We start from the raw sequence: 19,595 nt of genomic DNA on the forward strand, positions 1-19,595 counted from the left end.
GATCCCACGATTTTGCAAACACTGCTGCGATCAACTGAGATTATATCAAGGGCCATTCTATTTTGTAGTGACATTAATTGAATTCCTTTTTTCTTCAAGAGTCATATTATATAATCTAACAGTGGTTCCATTTATTGTTTCTTCTAAGATCCTAGACAGTTGTCTTATGTTATAAGAGTTTATTGCCTGGTCCCAAAATGGTATGAATGATTTTGCTATGTCCTCTACAATCAACCCGTCTTCAATATTACGGCGAGGTCGTGACCTAGTCAATTTTGTTATGTCTTATGTTTTTAAAAGAAACACCCCAGGAAACAGAAATCCCAAATAACACGTACCTCCCCAGTTCCTAGGTAACCAAGGATATGCTTTTTCTCAACATATGGAATACACAGGATCTCCCACATATATTGGTTCCACTTCTTTATCAAGGAATGCTATATTCCTGCATCTGGTAAATGTTCCTACCTGGAAAGAACCCTTTTTCTTTAAACAGAATGGGACAGAATGAGGGTTATAATTCACTGTATATGAAGGGGGTTCCGCATCCTTATTCCGCTGTGGGTTCATGTGGAACGTGATCAAAGAAGTTTTTTAAGGTACAGACAATCTATCCTGTGGCATTATTGCTGGTGTAATTAATCGTCTTTTGTGGAACATGGAGCAACCCACGGTTTCATAATCACTTCCTCGAATTCATTCATATTTGTTTTATCTAGTTGACCAGTTTCACTTTCGTTCCATTTCCCATAATATAGGGCACTCATCGAAGCATAACATGCACAAGTTAAGTGCAGGGGCTGTACATACCATCCTATTCCGTGACCACCATGCTGCGGCAGGTGGGCACAAACCCAACAATTATTTTTTCTTATGATTGAGTGTGTCATATTCATTATTAACAGCAATGCGTTGTTCCCATATCCTTCCCTATGTTTCTCTTCCATTGGGGACAAGGTATAGGAAATCACATGGACTGGGCTTTCTGTTGTGGAAATGTTCATAATGGGCAAAAGTACTTCAAAAGGGTGCATTTCCTCTAGGTACCATAATACTGATATGGTCAACATTGGGGCTAATATACTCATTATGCACAATACTATGGTTAGACCCAGCATACAATTCTTTATAATTCCCTATCAGCATTGGTGCAAGAGGGGGCATTTGCTGGTTCTGACATTTCTTCTCTTCCTTCTTCTTCTGCTGTGCTCGTCGTGAATATCTCTTGTTCATGTGCTTCCCAGGATGTTGACAGAGTTCAATAAATGTCTAAAATCTTTTTATGCCAGTTTACTATTTGCCTGGATTGCTTTTTCATTTGGCAAGGCCTTCGTGCATTTTCACCTTGCCCTATAGTTTCAGAGCAGCTGCCTTTTTACCACGTGCGCCCGCTTGTTCACTCGGGTTCCTGACACATGGATTTAGCACTGAGGAGTTGTGTTTCATGAGCTGTCTAATTTGCATAACTCTGATGCCACCCTCCTCTAGGCCTCCGGTTTCCACTTCATCCGAAAATAGGAAACAGAGGCAAGAAATTCACCAAGAGATGAAAAATGTGATCACTCCTTCTTTCTGCTCCGCAGGTTGTACCGATTTGCTCCTGGTACCGTGTGATCAACAAATAGTGTGGTTGCACTTCCGGTCTCGAGCTTGGAGTCAGCCTGGGGCACAATGGCAGATGATGATGGGTGCCCAGGCAACAATGCAGGCTGTGGCGCAACAGTAGATGGTGGGCGCCACAGAGGTATGCGCTTGATGTCGGCCAGCAGAGATGCAGAATCTGCTGGACAATGTTGAGGCACTCTTTGCTCTTCTGTTTTTATGACATTCTCATCAGGCTTTGTTTCAGGATCAGGCAGTTTCTGTGGCAAGGGACTGGCAATGGCATTTTTCGTTTCTGGAACCGTTGCTATCTCTTTCTGGTCTTTGTCCCGATCAGTTGGCGTGTCGAATGGCGATGGGACTTTCTTGGCGTGCGTGGCATGAATCCACACCTTGCGTCCATCCACACATAATGCTGTCTGCGTGGTTAAAGGTACCTGGTAGGGCCCACACCACCTGGGTGCCAGCAATGTTTTCTGCTCATAGTATCTGATGAGCTCCCAGGTTCCGGGCTCTAATGCATGTCCTGGGCCAGTATAGCGCACAGGTAATGCCTCCTGCACGTGCTGATGAAACAAACACAGTTTTTTTACTAACAGAGTACAGTAAATGCTGAGAACAGGGTATTCTACCTCTCTCATTCTTTTAGGCTGAGGTTTGCACCACATATTCGCCGGTCTCCCCATTATAATTTCATAGGGGGAGAGCCCAGTTCTGGCCTGCACTGACGTTCGCATACACAGTAACGCTATTGGTAATGCATCTACCCAGATTAATTTGCTACCTGCACAGATCTTACTGATTTTGGACTTCAAAATTCCGTTATGCCGTTCAATAAGACCGGCCAAACTCAGATATCTCGAACAATGGAATTTTTTATCAATCTGCAATCCTGCACAAATCAGCATTATCACTGCACCTACAAAGTGCGGACCATTGTCCGACCATATGACACGGGGCAGACCAAAGCGAGAGAAATACTCTTTTAGCATTACCTTCGCCGTGCTCATGGCTGTGCAGTCTTTCAAGGGATATGCTTCTACCCATTTGCTGAATGCACATATTATCACCAGAACGTATTTCAGATGTTGGCATCTCTCCATCTCTATGAAGTCAAAGTGAATCACTTCGAATGGCATAGAGGGAGGTCCAAAACTTCCTGTTGGAGTCACTGTTCCTTTTCCCACATTGTGCTGTAGGCACGTGATGCAGTTTTGCACCAGCCTCTCGGCATTCTTGTTTGAGTGGATTTTCCCAGACCGTGGCTAAATGTTGGACTATTTTCTTCGCACAGATGTGTGTGGGACTGTGAGCCATTGTGACCATTGCGTTTACATAAGCATTCGGCAACATCCAATTCCCATTTTTTTTGCCCACCAAGCAATCCTCCAAATCCAGTTCTGCAGAGCCCTTGTCCCATCCCTGTATTTCGTCCACGGTAGCTTCCGCCTGCATTTCTTTAACAGTCACAATTTCATTTTCAATCATGCGAGGCACTTCCTCCGATTGTATTGTCAACATTTTTGTACTCAAATCAGTGGCAGTCTGTTTCGCAATCTTGTCTGCAAATGCGTTTCCTTCTCCCACTTTACATGTCACCTTTTTATGCGCCTCGCATTTCACTATTGCCAGGTGCTTTGGACACGTAAGTGCAGACAGTAATCGCACAATCAGAGGGCCATGTTGAATTCTAGCCCCATGGGATGTTAAGAAACCTCTCTCGGCCCATAATCGGCCAAAGTTATGGACTACGCCGAAGGCGTACTGGCTATCAGTATAGATATTTACGCTCAAGTTCTCTGAAATTTCACAAGCTCTTGTTAAAGCAATTATCTCTGCTGCTTGGGCGGAGTTATAAGGAATTCTTTTACTCTCCACAATACTTTTTAATGTCGTAACAGCATATGCGCCAGTTGATGAGCCGTCAGGTTGTTTAAAACAGGAGCCATCACAAAACAATTCCCCATCTGGTTCTTTTAGTGGTGTGTCACTCAAATCAATTCTCCCTTTTGTTTCTTCCTCAGTAACCATTAGGCAATCATGGGTAGGCAATTCAGTCCCACCACTATTTTCCCCGGGCATTGGCATTAATTCTGCTGGATTCAAAGCAGTACACCTCATAATATGGATGTTGGGCGCGAACAATACAATTTCATATCTAGGCAATCTAGCAGAGGTGAGGTGTTGCGTCTGTGTTCGATTGAGTAGAACATCTATGGCATGTGGCACCATCAAAATTAAGGTGTGCCCCAAAACCATCCCTTCTGTTTGTTTCACTGACGCAGCAACCGCTGCAACAGCTTGCAAACATGGTGGTAGTGCGTGCGCTACAGTGTCCAGCGCAGAAGAAAAATAGCCGCATGGCCAATTTCGTCCACCTTGTTCCTGTGTTAAGACAGACAACGCGCATCCTTCGTTCTCATGCACAAATAGCCTAAAAATCTTTTCATAATTCGGTCTGCCCAAAACTGGAACAGAACTCAAAATGGTTTTTAGCGAATCAAATGCTTTCTGACATTCTTCATTCCACTGCGAAGGCATCACAGCATCTTTTTTTGTTAATTCCACCGTTGGTTTCACAATTAAAGCGAAGTTCATAACCCATTGACGGCAATAAGAAGCCATCCCTATTATCGCTCTCACACCTTTCTGTGTTGTTGGAATAGGCATACCAGAAATACTCTTTATTCTCTCTGGTGTTAATCTTCTCCCTTCTTTTGAGAGTAGGTAACTCAAATACGCTACTTCTTTCTGACAGTAATGGAATTTGTTTAGGCTTGCTTTATGGCCATGCGTAGCTAGATGAGTCAATAATAGAACAGTACCTTTTTTACATATCTCCTCTGTGTCAGCAGCGATTAGTAAATCGTCAATGTATTGTAACAATACACAGTCTGCTGGTAATTCTAACATGTCCAACTGCTCTTTCAATGCTCTACTGTATATGCTCAGACTTTCAGTATAGCCTTGTGGACTGTGTGTGAATGTGAATGATCATCCTCCTAAAGTGAAGGCAAATAAATACCTGCTTTCTTTGTGTACTGGAATGCTGAAGAAAGCGTTTTTCAAATCAATAACACTAAAGTATTCTGCTGAAGCAGGGATCATTGTCAAAATCGTAGTGACATCTGGCTCTAACAGGAATTGGGGATCTACTACTTTGTTCTGTGCACGGAGATCAATTATGAAACGTTACAGTACCTCATTACCCGCTTTCTTGTATAAGGGAAGAATGGGGCTGTTACATACACCACCTGTAATCTCTTCAATCACTCCCAATTTCACCAAATCAGAAACAATACTTTTCAATCATTTTTCTCCTTCTGCTGAAATGTTATACTGCAGAATACGTGGTAACGTTATTTCTTCTCTTAATGTAATTTTTACTGGTTCTATTTTCAAACATCCCACATCATTCTCATTCATGGCCCAAATGCAAGTTGGTAATTTACTCAATTCCCCTGTTAAAGGTTCTGTCAAAAATTCAGAAGTCAGCCTAGTCTGGGGAGAAATAGTAAAACATACCCAATCTGGTGTACAGTGAATAACTGCGCTTAGTTTTTTCAATAGATTCAATCCTAAAAGATTCTCCCCACAATGCTCTGTTAAAAGAAATGGACAATGTTCAGTAAAAGGCCCTATTGTCACTGCCACTGATTTGGACTCGGGGTTTATTACTGGGGTACCTGTGAACCCTACTGAGATATTCTGTCACCCTGACAGAGGTATGTCTGGAACCAAGTGATGCTCTATCGAGCATCTTTGTGCCCCCGTATCTAAGAGGAATCTATGCTCATCATTCCCGATTTTCATCTCTACGTAGGGTCCTTTCTGATTCACGGGTATTGACACTGGTTCCGACCCCTGTCCTGGGCTGTCCTATTGGGGTAACAACACATCATCCGATGTGTAGTCTCCACTGTTAATATAATATGCACCTGTCCGGTTATCAGAAATGTTCCCCCCTCTCCCTCTATTTCCCGTTTGTACAACCTGATGATTTTGACTTTGCGTAATTTGATTCGAAGCCTGGCCTTGATTCTGTGCACCATGCCCATGATTATTTTGGTGCTGCTGCATATTATTTCTATTGTGACCATTTGTTCCCATGTGCCCTCTGTGAGGCCTTCTCTGACTATATCCGCATCTATTTTGCAAATGCGGACATTGTGCCCACCAGTGTCCTACCTCTCTGCAGTATGCACATTGATTTAATTCCAAAGGCCATCCATGCATATTCGAATTCCCCCTACTCTGTGCATTTCCCCTTCCCCTGTGGTGTCCTGTTATCTGCTGGAGTAACACCCCTACTATCGTCCGCAGAGCTTCTATTCTTATTTGCAAAGGATACTCATTACATATCTCATTTATCTCCCCTACCGAAGTCCTAGGACTTGACATCCATCTCATCGTTTCCCGCACATACACCTACAATCTTTGTCTATCACCTATCTGTCATGGTGGCGGCAAGCATTTCGGCATATACAGTCTTGACGGACTCTTCCTCCCCCTCTCAATATTCCTTCTCCTATTCCCCGGTGTGGCGATTACTTCAGAATACTCTTCATCCAATTCATTCTTTATTTCAAACAGTCGCTTCACATGCTTTTCTATTTCTTCATCTCTCGCTCTACAACGGTCTAATGCATTCAAATCCAACAATCGTTGCGGTGGTAACTTCCCAATTAACTTTTTCCATTGTTCCGACAAATATTCGCCCATGCATTTCAACAATACCTGTCTTTCGTTGTTCCTTCTGAAGTCATATAGGGACGCTAGCGTGGACACCTCATCATTATTGTCTATATACATTTCCGCCTGTTCTTGCAGCTCACACTTTCTCTCCTTACTGATCGTGCTGTGAGTTACTCTCGTACATTCATTCTGCTCAATTCCACTCATGGGAGGGGCAGTCGGGACAGTGGCACTCTCTTGATCAGGAGTTGCAGAGGGGGCAGTGAGAGTGGGATCCGTCTGCTGGGGCTGTGGTAATTGGGAAACACTCGGGGCTGGCTGGCTAGTGGGCAGTGCAGTGTCTGATGTAGCCTGTGGCTGTGCTGGGATTGGGAATGGATGAGCAACGGGAGGGGGTTGAGCGGCAGCTACTGCCGTAGTCTTTTTAGTTACACCTCTCAAGCCCTGTTTTGTTTCAGTTAAGGTTCTGTTTATTAATTTGTCCGATGAGTGTAGCTCTCTTTGTGGATGTATTTTTTCTATGTTTAATTCATCGCGCCATCTTGTCTTTCTCAAGCTATTACTCCACTCCTCCTCCTCCTCCTTCTCCTCAGCTTTCTCCATCTTTGACTTATGCCTGCGCGCATGTTTCTCTCTACTTCTAAATCGGAGCATTGCTTCCCTCCTCCAGGGAAGCAATGGAGGATATCAAGTTTCCCAGGGCGTGCTCTCTTACTTATCAACACCTTTTCCAGGTTATCTACACATTCCATCTCAAAACTCCCATCCCTCGGCCACTGAAGATTTTCCTGTTTTCTGGTTTGCTTGTGCCAAGTTTCACAAAACATTATCGCTCCCATACCATACTTTATGTACATATCATAAGTCGGCGTTCCTCCCGGAGGTGCTACGTGGCCAGTTTCCAAAGATTGTTCACCGCAGCGGAAAAATCCTTCTAAGGCGGACAATACCCCAGGCATGTTTTAACCTTCCCCTTGGCTAATCAAAATTACTCGGGGTGTTTGATTTTGCAAAAACAACTCTCAACCAATATCAGGATCACTTACAAATCGGGGCACGACTCACCTGATAAGTCAATTTGTCTTTTCAAGACACAATTCGTCTGTATACTGACACAACCAATGACGTTGTGTCTGCGTATCTCAGCTCTGCCTCGTTTCGGGACCCTCACCTCCTTGTTCACTGGCCAGGGGCGTCGATCAGGGATCAGCTGTGTGCAGATCTGCAGCAAGGAATCTCATCACTTACATAGGGTGCCCCGAACACCTCTTGATCCCGGCTTGATCGCTCCCGTCCTCGCCGTTCTTACCGCCTTCCTTATTTTTCAACATACACGATGGAACAAGTGGGGGAGCGTCCCTGTTCAGGCGCCATCTTGAAGGGGCACCTGAGGGACCCTCGGATGTGGAAACTAGGCACAGTCACCACACACGAATAGATACGCCAGACACGAGGTTCTGTTCCCAAAATCTAGGGTTTATTGCAATATAAAGTAGTCCCAGTTGGCCAAGTGGTCCCATGCCCCGCGACTTGTGTCTAACAGACCTCGGGGGGCGCAAGAGAGCGTGAAACGTACATCAGTTACATATATACAAACGGAGCATCTTACAATCAGTAATGACACATTTGATGCCGCCCCCAATTTATTTCCCTTTGAATTAGAGGCGATGATTGACCAGTGTGACAAATATGACACCTTAGACCACCAAATTTAGTAACGGTTTGCAATCTTCAATTTTACAGACACCATTCTTTATTTGCGAGAACACACCGTTTCTGTTTTTCATGGGCAAGCTGCGCGTAGGAGAATGGCACATACCAGACCTCTCTATCGCTTAGTTTTGTTTCTCGCTCTAGAGGTCAGCGCGCTCTCCGGGGCCTCACTGGGCTCAGAAAGGTGGGCCATAAAGAAGATCATAATTCAACTCTTTAAATGCTAGTTTCGTACATTGCTATTCTTTCAGGAGACTCGATGGCATTCGCGTACTGATTAAATGCCTTGCTCCCTGTCTTCAAGGATATGTGAGGGAGGGAATCGGGCATTTCTGTCTGGCTCTCCAGTGTAATGTTTCAACATGTTTCTTAGCCTTGGACCATTGAAGCGAAATAATATCTACAGCAAAGCAGTTTTACATGAGGCAAAGTGGCAACATTAGAGAGAGCAGAGAGAGAAAACAAAATGGCGATTCTGGTCATCTTAAAATGGCTTCACTCCAGTTTAACTAATAGCTACGTAATAACTAATGACTAATGAATATATATTCTTACACTGTAAATGAGGCGGTTTGTCTTCGGCCAACCAATTATCATTCATTTCCAGACCCACAAGCGGTATTTGGTTTTTCTGGACTGACACCAGACGTCATCACAATTCTGACAATGATTCCTGCCTCGGCAGAGTGCTTTAGTGTTATTGAGTTGAAAAATGCCTTTGTCAGTATTCCAGTACACAAGGAAAGCAGATATCTGTTTGCCTTCACATTAGGAGGATGATCATTTACATTCACGCGCATTCCACAGCGCTATACAGAGAGTCTGAGTATTTAGAGCAGAGCATTGCAAGAACAGCTAGATATGCTAGAATTACTGTCAGATTGTGTATTATTACAGTATAAAGATGACCTATTAATCGCTGCTGATACAGAAGAGATTTGTAAAGAGAGTACTGTTTTATTATTGACACAGTTAGTAGCGCATGGCCACAAAGCGACTTTTGAGAGAGGGGAGAAGGCTGACCCCGGAAAGGATAGAGAGTATTTCTGGTATGCCTATTCCAAAAACACAGAAAGGAGCCAGAGCTATAATAGGCATGGCTTCCTATTGCCGGCAGTGGATTGTGAACTTTGCATTGATTGTGAAGCCCATGGTGGAATTGACAAAAAAGGATGCTGCGATGCCTTTGCAGTGGAATGAAGAATGTCAGAGAGCATTTGATTTGCTCAAAACTGCATTGTGTTCTGCTCCAGTTTTGGGCACACCAAATTATGAGAACATTTTCAGATTGTTTGTACATGAAAGTAAGGGCTGCGCATTGGCTGTTTTGACACAGGAACAAGGTGGAAGAAATAGGCCATGCAGCTATTTTTCTTCCACACTGTGCCCTGTAGCGCGCGCACTACCACGTTGTTTGCGAGCTGTTGCAGCGGCTGCTGCGTCAGTGAATCAAACCGAAGGCATGGTGTTGAGGCACACCTTAATCTTGATGGTGGCACATGCCATAGACGTTCTATTGAATAGAACGCAGACGCAACACCTCACTTCTGCTAGATTGACCAGATACAAAATTGTCCTTTTTGCGTCACACATCCAAATAATGAGGTGTAGCGCTTTGAATCCTGCAGAATTAATGCCACTGCCCATGCAAGAAATAGGTGAGAATGAATCACCTCCCCATGATTGTTTAATGGTTACTGAGGACGAAACGAAAGGGAGGATTGATTTAACAGATACCCACAAAAAGAGGCAAATGGAGAACTGTTTTGTGACGGCTCCTGTTTTAAATTACCTGATGGCACATCAACTGCTGCCTATGCTATCACACGTTGAAGAGTATTGTAGAGAGTAAACGAATCCCCTACAACTCTGCACAAGCCGCAGAGATAATAGCTTTAACCAGAGCCTGTGAGCTATCTGAAAATCTGAGTGTAAACATATATACTGACAGCCAATACGCCTTTGGTGTGGTTCATAATTTTGGCCGACTTTGGGCTGAAAGGGGTTTCTTGACATCACATGGAGCCAGAATTCAACATGGCCCTTTGATTGTATGATTACTGCATGCACTTACGTGTCCAAAGCGCCTAGCAATAGTAAAATGTGAAGCGCATAAAAAAGTAACATGTAAAGTGGGAAAGGGAAACACATTTGGAGACAGAATTGCGAAGCAAACGGCCACTGATTCGAATACCAAAATGTTGACAGTACAGTCTGAGGAAGTGCCCTGCATGATAGAAGATGGAATTGCTACTGTCAAAGAGATGCAGGCAGAGGCCACTGCTGATCAAATACAAGGGTGGGCTGAGGGCTCTGCTGAATTAGATCTAGAAGGTTGCTGGGGAGACAAGAAAAGTAAAAATTGGATGCTGCCCAACTCTTATGTAACTGCAATGGTCACGATGGCCCACAGCCCTACACACATTTGTGTTAAAAGATAGTTCAGCATCTAGCTACAGTATGAGAGAACACACACATAAAGAAAAATGCAGAGAAGCTGGTCCAAAATTGTATCACCTGCCTACAACACAATGTGGGGAAGGGAGCAGTGACTCCAACAGGCAGTTTCAGCCCTCCCTCTATGCCTTTTGAGGTAATCCATTTTGATTTTATAGAGATGGAGAGGTGCCAAAACTTGAAGTAGGTTTTAGTGGTTATATATGCATGCAGGAAGTGGGTGGAAGCATATCCATTGAAAGACTGCACCCTGATGAGCACTGCAAAAGTAATGTTGAAAGAATATTTCTTCCGGTTTGGTCTGCCCCGTGTCATATGGTCAGATAATGGCCCACATTTTGTGGGCACAGTGATATTACAGATTTGCGCAGGTCTCCAGATTGACAAGAGATTCCATTGTTCTAGACACCCCATGAGTGCCGGTCTTATTGAATGCCACAATGGCATTTTAAAGGCCAAGATAAGTAACATTTGTGCAGGGAACAATGTGAGCTGGGTAGACGCATTACCGCTAGCGTTACTGTGCATGCGCACATCTGTGCAGGCAAGAACTGGGCTCTCCCCATACAAGAGAGTGATGGGGAGGCTTGCGAATGTTTGGTGTGCACCGCAGCCAAAGCGACTAAGGGAGCTTGAATATCCTATGCTTAGCATTTATTGTAATCTGTTAATTCAAAAATTGTGTTTGATTCAGGAGCAGGTGCAGGAGGCTTTACCAATCAGATATACTGGTCCAGGGCATGCACTGGAACCCGGAGAATGGGTCCTGATCAAGAATTTTGAAAGAAAAACATCACTCGAACCCAGGTGGCGTGGACCCTACCAGATACTTTTAACAATGCAGACAGCCATTTGTGTGGACAGAAGGAAAGCGTGGATACATGCAACGCATGCCAAGAAAGTCCCGTCGCCGTCTGAAAAACTACCTGATAGAGATGACCAGAAAGAGACAGTGGTCCCAGAAACGAAAGAAACTGTTTGCCAGTTCTTTGCCACAAAATCTGCCTGATCCTGAAACGAAGCCTGAAAGGATTGCTGTAAAAGAGGAAGGGCAAAGAGTGCCCCAACGTTGTCCAGCAAAACCTGCATCATTGCTGGCTGACACAAAACGTGTACCACTTTGGTGCCCACCATCTTTCATTTCGCCGCAGCCTGAAACAAAACGTGCATCATTACTTTGGCGCCCACCATCATCTGCCATGTGCCACAGGCTGACTCCGAGCTTGAGTCTGGAAGTGCACCCGCACTATTCATTGATCACACGATACCAGGAGCAATGCGGTATAATTTGTGGAACCAGAAGAAGGAGTGATCAAATCTTCATTTCTTTTGATCTTTGTTGCCTCTGTTTCCTATTGCGGATGAAGTAGGAACTGGAGGCCTAGAGGAGAGCAGTGTGAGGGTTGTGCAAATCGGACAGCCCAAGAGCGAGGCTCCTCGGTGCTAAAAAATCCATGTGGAGATCACCCCTTACGGACAAGAGGGGCTCACATGGTACGAAGGCAATTGATAACTGCTCTTGAGTTCTTTGAGCAATGTGCTGATGCACAGAGATATTGCCCAATGTATAGCAATCCAGGCTGCTAGGAACTGGCAGAACAAACTGTTGACAAATACTGAATTTAGTGACATTCGAATGAGTGCAGCGAGATGTTCACAACGAACATGGGTGGAGAAGATGAAAAGCGAGAGAAAAATGCCGGAACCAGCTTTTGCCCCCTCCTGCACCACTGCCGAAAATCTGTTAAATATAGAGACTGGAAGGTCACACAAAAAGAATTGCCGGAAAAATGGTATGCTGATCGGTATGCTGATCTTAACGATAGTGATGTGCGTAATGAGTATATTAGCCCCAATAATGACCGTATTGGTATTATGGTACTTGGAAGAAATACACCCCTTAGGAGTACTCTTGCCTGTTGGAAACATCTCCACTACTGAAAGCCCGGTTCATGTGATTACTTATACTTTGTCCCCAATGGAAGTGAGACACAGGGAAGGTTATGGGAATAACACATTACTGCTAATAATGAATATGACTCACTCATTATTGAGAAAGAATAATTGCTCGGTATGTGCCCACTTTCCGCAGCATGGTGGTAAGGGAATTGGTTGGTATGTGCAGCCATTGCCATTGAGTTCTGCATGTTACGCATCCTTGAGTGCACCATGTTATGGGAAATGGAACGAAAGCGAAACTGGTCAATTAGATAGAACAAATATGAATGAATTCGAAGAGAATATTATGAAACCTGTAGGTTGTTCTATATTACACAAAGCACCACTGATCACACCAGTAGTGATGCACAAGACAGACTATTTGTGCCCTATAAATCATCTGTAATTACAATTCATATGAACACAGAAGGAAATAAAGATACAGTGCCCCCCTCCTAAATTACAGTCCACGCTCTGTCCCTTTTTGCCCTTCGGTGGGGACATTCACTAGATGTATGAATATAGCATTCCTTGATAAGGAGGTAGAGCCAGTTTTTGTAGTGATCCTGTTTATTTTATATGTGGAGAAAAAGCGTATCCCTGGTTACCTAGAAACTGGGGAGGTACTTGTTACTTGGGATTTTTGTTCCCAGGGGTATTCCTTTCAAGAACAGCTGATATAGCAAAATTGGCCAGGTCAAGACCACGGCGAAATGAGGAAGGAGGTTTGATCGTAGAGGACATAGCAAAATCATTCATACCATTTTGGGGCTAAGCAATAAACTCCTATAATATAAGACAACTGTCCAGAATATTAGAGAAAACAATAAATGGAACAACAGATATATTATACAATATGAGATTAGAGGAAAAAGAATTAGATTAGTGACATTCCAAAATAGAATGACTTGATGTAATCCTGGTTGATCATGGGGGAGTTTGCAAAATCGTGGGATCAGCGTGTTGCTTATTTGTAAGCGACTCCTCCCCTACGATTTTCAATGCGATAAGAAAGTTGCACGTTTTAAGCTCTGACCTTCACTCCCCTGAAGGGAGTTGGGAATTAAACATAAGCTCCTGGTTCTGGGAGATATTACACTTGTGGGGATGGAAATTATTTGCGATCCTTGAAGCTTGACTAAAGTGCGGCCATTTTGAATCGACTGAAATCGCCATTTTGTTTTCTAACGTTTGCCTTTTGCTTTCTGTTAAAACTGCTTTGCTGAAAACGTATTCTGCTCTGCTAGTACATTATTGTTCATGCATAACGCAAGGCTGCGAGAGACTTGTTGAAACATAACGCAGCAACCCAGACAGAAATTCTCGGTCTCCTCCCTCACAAGTCCTTGGAAGTAAGCAGCGAGGCATTTAATCAGTACAAAGGTGCCAGCTAGTCTTGTTCATACAGTAGAAATGTTAGAAGCGAACATTAAATGGCTTGAAGTATGCTCTTCTTTGCGGCCCCTATTCATGAGCCCTGTAGAGCCCTGGAGAACAAGTTGACCGCCAGTACATGAATAGAAACTAGGAGATAGCAAGGCCTGGAATGTGTCTCTCCCCTGCACGCAGCTTGCTTGCAGAGAACAGAAGCAGTGTGTTCTTATAACAAAGAATTGTGTCTGCAGGATCATGAAATTGCAAACTGTTGCTAAATAAATGTCTGAAGGTGCCATACTCGTCACAATTGTCAATCATCAAACCCAGTCCAAAGGAAATACATTATGGGCGGTATTGAATGTCTCACCACTGATTGTAAGATGCTCGCTTTGTATATATGTAACTGTTGTACGATTCTCACTCTCTTGCGTCCGCCGGGGTCTGGAAACACATGTCGCAGGGCGTGGGACCCAGTTGGCCAACTGTGACTATTTGCTTTGCAATAAACCCTAGCTTTTGGGAATACAACCTTGTGTCTGGCGTATCAGTTCGAGTGTGGTGATTGTGCCTTGTTTCCATATGCAAGGTTCCCTCAGGGGCCCCTTCAGGGCTATTGACATAAGGCTAAAAAAGGCAACATAAAAACAGTCACTTCGGCATAAGGGTTGCTTTGATAGCAAATGTAAATTGGTGAGGGAGGCTCTTTGGGATGCTCTAAGAGCCCAGCCCAGTAATTGTAGCTGAGTCACAGAAAAAAATGTAGGGAAATGAGTACAAAAGGGCCCATCTAGTGCGAAAACAAGAACTGGAGCTTGCTTCAAAGGAGGAACTCCTGGAACTTTGGGAAAATAAGTACAATAGGGTTTTTTGGAGGAAGTTGACAAAGCAATCAATCCCTCTATCAATCATTCCATAGAGACAAATGCACCAGCCTTGTTTTTTTTTTTTTTTACTTTGGGGATAGCACAGGGGAAAAGGTGCTGATGTTGGAAACAAGACAACGCAGAGCAACAGAGGTTTGAATCCCAGATGTGTGCTTAGGAACCAAACTCAGCTATAAAGGGTGTTATAAAAAACATTTAAAATAAAAATGAAATATATTTTCCAAAGACAATGGGTAAAATACATAGGGCCTCATTACGAGTTGGGCGGTAAGGGATTACTGGCACCAGTAAGGGCACCGGTGTGGTAATCCTTTACCGCCCTACTACGAGTTCCCTTTGCGGGTCCTCCCTTAACGCCTGGTTTTTCCAGGCTTTAAGGACGGGACCCGCAAAGGGACTCTGGAGCTAATAACGGTACCGCAATTTGCGGTACCGCTATTAGCACGTTCCCCATTCCCATTGAGCCCTATGGGGGCACAAATGGGAATGGGGAAGGGCCCTGGTGAATGGGGAATTGCCGGTCCCGCCAACCTTGGAATGGACCGTTAAATGCTCCATTCACCAGGGCGGAGTCGGTAGGGTTTTGGAGACAGCCGTGGAGCTAATAGCTCCATGGCTGCCTCCAAACTCGTAATGAGGCCCAGCGACTCATTTTAAAGAATGAAACAGTTTATGATGTGATGCAATACCCTATATGGATGTTTTAAAGGTAATTAAATCCCAGAAGCCCAATAAGTCCCCGGGTCTGGACTGTATACCTGTTGATCTGTTTAAGTCCAACACAGAGCTATGGGTTCCTATTCTTAGTATTCCTTTTAAAGCAATGTGCGATTGCGCAATTGCTAGCTGATCCCGGAATCATGGCACTGAGCAATCATTGTCGGTATTTACAAGAAAGGAGATAGATCACTACCAATATCCCATAAAGCAACTCAAACTTGGACGCTTCTTCAAAAATTTGAAGGATTGTATTGCGACGGTATTTAATGGAATCGATAAGGGAAACTAATATTATGGGGACACAGAGGTGGAGTTCAGGCAAGTAGTGGGAACACAAAATCAGGCTATACATTTAATGCTATTGATATTGAAACATTCGACCTTAAAGGGTGGCACGATTTATCTGGTTTTTATGGACTTGTCCATCACATTTTACCTGATGGGCAGGGAACACTTATGGTCAATCCTGTTAGATAAGGGAATATAAGAAGGGTTATTCAAATTAATAGTTTTATTTCATACCAATACAGAGTGTGTAGTTTGTTATGATGGTGGGGGCAACTGCACATCCCCTTTTGAGACTCATAGGGGCCTTCAACACGGGTGTGTTCTTGCCCCTATCATATTTAACTTGTACACAAATGCTCTACAATAAATTTTAGAACAGTCAATACCCAGTCTATCTAGTCTCAAGAACCCTGTGCTAGACCCATTGATGCAAACATCATGTGGGTGTCAAGGGCCAAAGCAGCTGAACAAATGGACCAACCTGGTTCATAGTTATTAGGTTAAAATGACCGCCATGTTGAAAGTAGGGAAAACTACCAATAGGGCCAATATACAAGACTCCAAGCACAGTGTAAGAAAGGCAGTGCAGTGTTGGGACTATAAAACCCCCACCCAAAGAGAATCCCATGCTTCACGTTGCTTTCAAGTTATGGGAAACTTGCCATAACATTGAAAGTGACCTCTGATTTCCCTTGACTGCTCCTTGGATATCCCCTGCTTTCATTTGATACTGTAGGGTATTTTGTGGAGATTTGGGGCCTGACGGTATTTTATTACCGCCGAAAAATAACTTAGCAATAATCACTCCTTGTATTCAGATTTGGCCATGTGCAACAAAAATACAGTGGACATGCATTATTTCAGCACCCAGACATGCATATTTGGTATGCGTGGTTGGTATGCGTGGTTGGTGGTATTTTGGTGAGCATAATTCCCTTGTTTTATTTGTGGCCCCAATGTCCAGAATCGCTTATCTTTGCTTAGATTTTTCGTGTAATCACTAGAGAGACCTCAGACCTACATTTTAGGAATACCACATTTTCAGTGTTAGTGTTAGTGTGCCACCATGGGCGATCTCACTGACTTATTTACGACAGAGAGCTATATGTGGTAATTTTGTGGTAATTTCCACTACCTTATATACGGTAGGGAACTATGTTCAGAGAGTCCCTCTTCCCGTTGGCTCATGTACCTCCAACGAGCTATGCTACAAACAATCACTCTCAACTGTCCATACTGAATATGATCATGCACACATCTGTCTTAAAATGACAATTGCATTGTTTAAAAATCTCCCCTCATCATCAGCACTGTATTGGTAAATAGAAGACACACCACCCGTCTGCTTTCAAATATTTTTCTGTATTATAAAAGTTGCATTTAAACACGATCTCACTCTTTACAGAAATGAATAAAACAGCACATTAACAGCATTGTCTGTAATACACTGAAAAAATGGCGGAGAATAGAACACAATTTGCAACATTAACGTGTGATTAAGGCACCGGAATCTCCTTTCCTACTCTGACTGAACATTCTCGTACACACTCAGCTCCCACACTTATGTAATTACCTTATCTGTTCAGAGTTTTCTTCAGCTGTTCTCTTTCTGAATGTGGCTCCCTTGAAGATTAACCCCAGTGAAAAGGAGCGCCTTTCCTTCTCAAACCGGGGTCATTGCCTGGAATTCTCAGCTTTTGCAGATAGGAATGCTCCAACCAGGAAAAAATAGCTCCTTCTCCCAGCTCTGCCAAATCTTGACTGCCCTTCTCTCTCCTCAAACTCCCCCCAGCAAAACTCTGATCACACCCTCTAGCATGATACTTGCTATGACGCTGCTCCAATCAGAATCAATCATGCCATCTCCTCCTTCTCTACACAATGGCTCATTTTTATAGTAATACTTTGTAACCAACTGATTTCCTGTTCTTTCGAGCTCTTTTGCTTTCTGTAATTATGTGGACAGGGCAGCAGAGAAAAAAAAATGGATGTGCGTTTGAAAGTTCACTTTCAGAATAGGCCTAATTCTGCAGTGGAGACACATTTTTATTAGTGGATTATGTTAACTTTAGTTTCATTAGTCAGGTTAGTTATGAGTAATGTTAGTTATTATTTTCAAATGTGTCTCTCGCACCATAGGCATTTCAGGTGAAAAATAGTGTGCATTTTTGAATGTGCACGTGTGCTTTTAACTGTAAAAATAGATTTGCATCTTATATGTTAAAATCGTTTTTGACTGAATGGCCTGTCTTTCCTTGTTAATCTGGTAACACATATAGCAATGCACTGCACCCTTGTGGTGGTGCTGCAAAAGAAATTGCTACCTGTGCAGTAGTGCTGTACTCTGTGCTGTTTGCTACCGGTGCAGTAGTGCTGTACTCTGTGCTGTAACACGCCAAATATCCTTACATACCCTCCTTTTGTTTTTTAGAATCTGGCTACGATCCAAGCCAATTCCTAAAAACAATTTGTTCTTTTTCTTCTTTTCATAATATATCAATCCAATAAAATGAATATTCATGTGCATCAATGAAAAAGTTGCAATCAATACAGTATTCATCTGAGTTCATTAGTTTACAAAATGTTCTACATTTGCCTTCTCAGTGGAAGTGGCATAACTCTAAGTTTAGATTTTTCAAGTCAATTAAAAACAATGAAATAAAACAACTAACCAAAACAAATAATTAATATAACAAATTAAAATAAATAATTAAAATAATAAATACGTGGAACTCCATATGTCAGCATTCTTGTCTGCCTCTGATATGTCCCGACCAGCGATGTTATTTGGTTCATTCGAGTACACTTTCATCTTGGCAATCTTAGATCCATAGGAGTCATCTTTTTCAGCATTCTGGTTATCTTGTCTTCACCTCCACCTGGAGGCAGGCATCTTTTGGTCTTCATCCAGGGGACTCCAGGACTCCATCGTCTCCCGTGGCCTCTGATCCCGGAACCTCCGACCAAATAATGTTAATTTTCTAAATCAAATAGAAAATAAACAAATTAAGTACATAGCACAATACTAACTTCACCCTTTTGCCAAAAATAAAACATGCTTGGTAAAAATATTTCGTTTTTTTTTTTTCTGAAATTAAACACAAGTTAAAAGAAAACAAGCACACATAAACAGCATTCAATATTTAATACATTTTCTCTCTGCACACCAACCATGAGCTTCCGTTATATGTGCATTTATTTATTTATTTATTTTATATTATATATTTTTACATATACTACAGTGTTTATGTGCCATCATAACAATCAACTTTTTAACTTCTTTGTCACTGTCTCCTGATTACACCCATTTATTTTCTCTTTTTGTGTTCAAGGGACTTTATCTGTTTGTACATGCTCAAGCTGCCTGATCTCATGTCTGGGATGGCATGGTTTGATTTGATTTACATGGACAAACTGCTCTATTGCTGTCTCACCTTCATTTTTCAAAATGTTATACACTACAGGAGAGACCTTATCTATAATTCGAAATGGCCCCTGCCAGGCTGCTAGAAATTTAGAATTTTTCTGTTTACTTTTTCCAAAATGAAACTTGTATACCTGATCCCCTACACTGTATTCCTTTACTGATGTCTTTTTATCATAATACGATTTTGCACTGTCAGGAGCTCTTTCCAGATTTCTCTGCACAAAAGAAAATGCATGTTGCAAATGCCTCCTCAGTTCATCAATATATTCATGAACTGTGGATGCACTCACAAGGGTTTGCTCATGTGTTCTGTATAGTAGGTGTTGTGGTAACACCATTTTCCTACCTGTTAAGACCTCATGGGGGCTAACACCTGTTGCTTTGGCAGGAGTCGACCTGATTGCCATCAAAACCAATGGTAAACGTAAATCCCAGCTGGAACCTGCTTCTGCCACAAATTTCTTTAAAATATCCACAACAGACCTATTGCTTCT

Source organism: Ambystoma mexicanum, chromosome 9 (assembly GCF_040938575.1).
Source record: "Ambystoma mexicanum isolate Mex_15411 chromosome 9, UKY_AmexF1_1, whole genome shotgun sequence".
Classification (NCBI taxonomy): Eukaryota; Metazoa; Chordata; class Amphibia; order Caudata; family Ambystomatidae; genus Ambystoma; species Ambystoma mexicanum.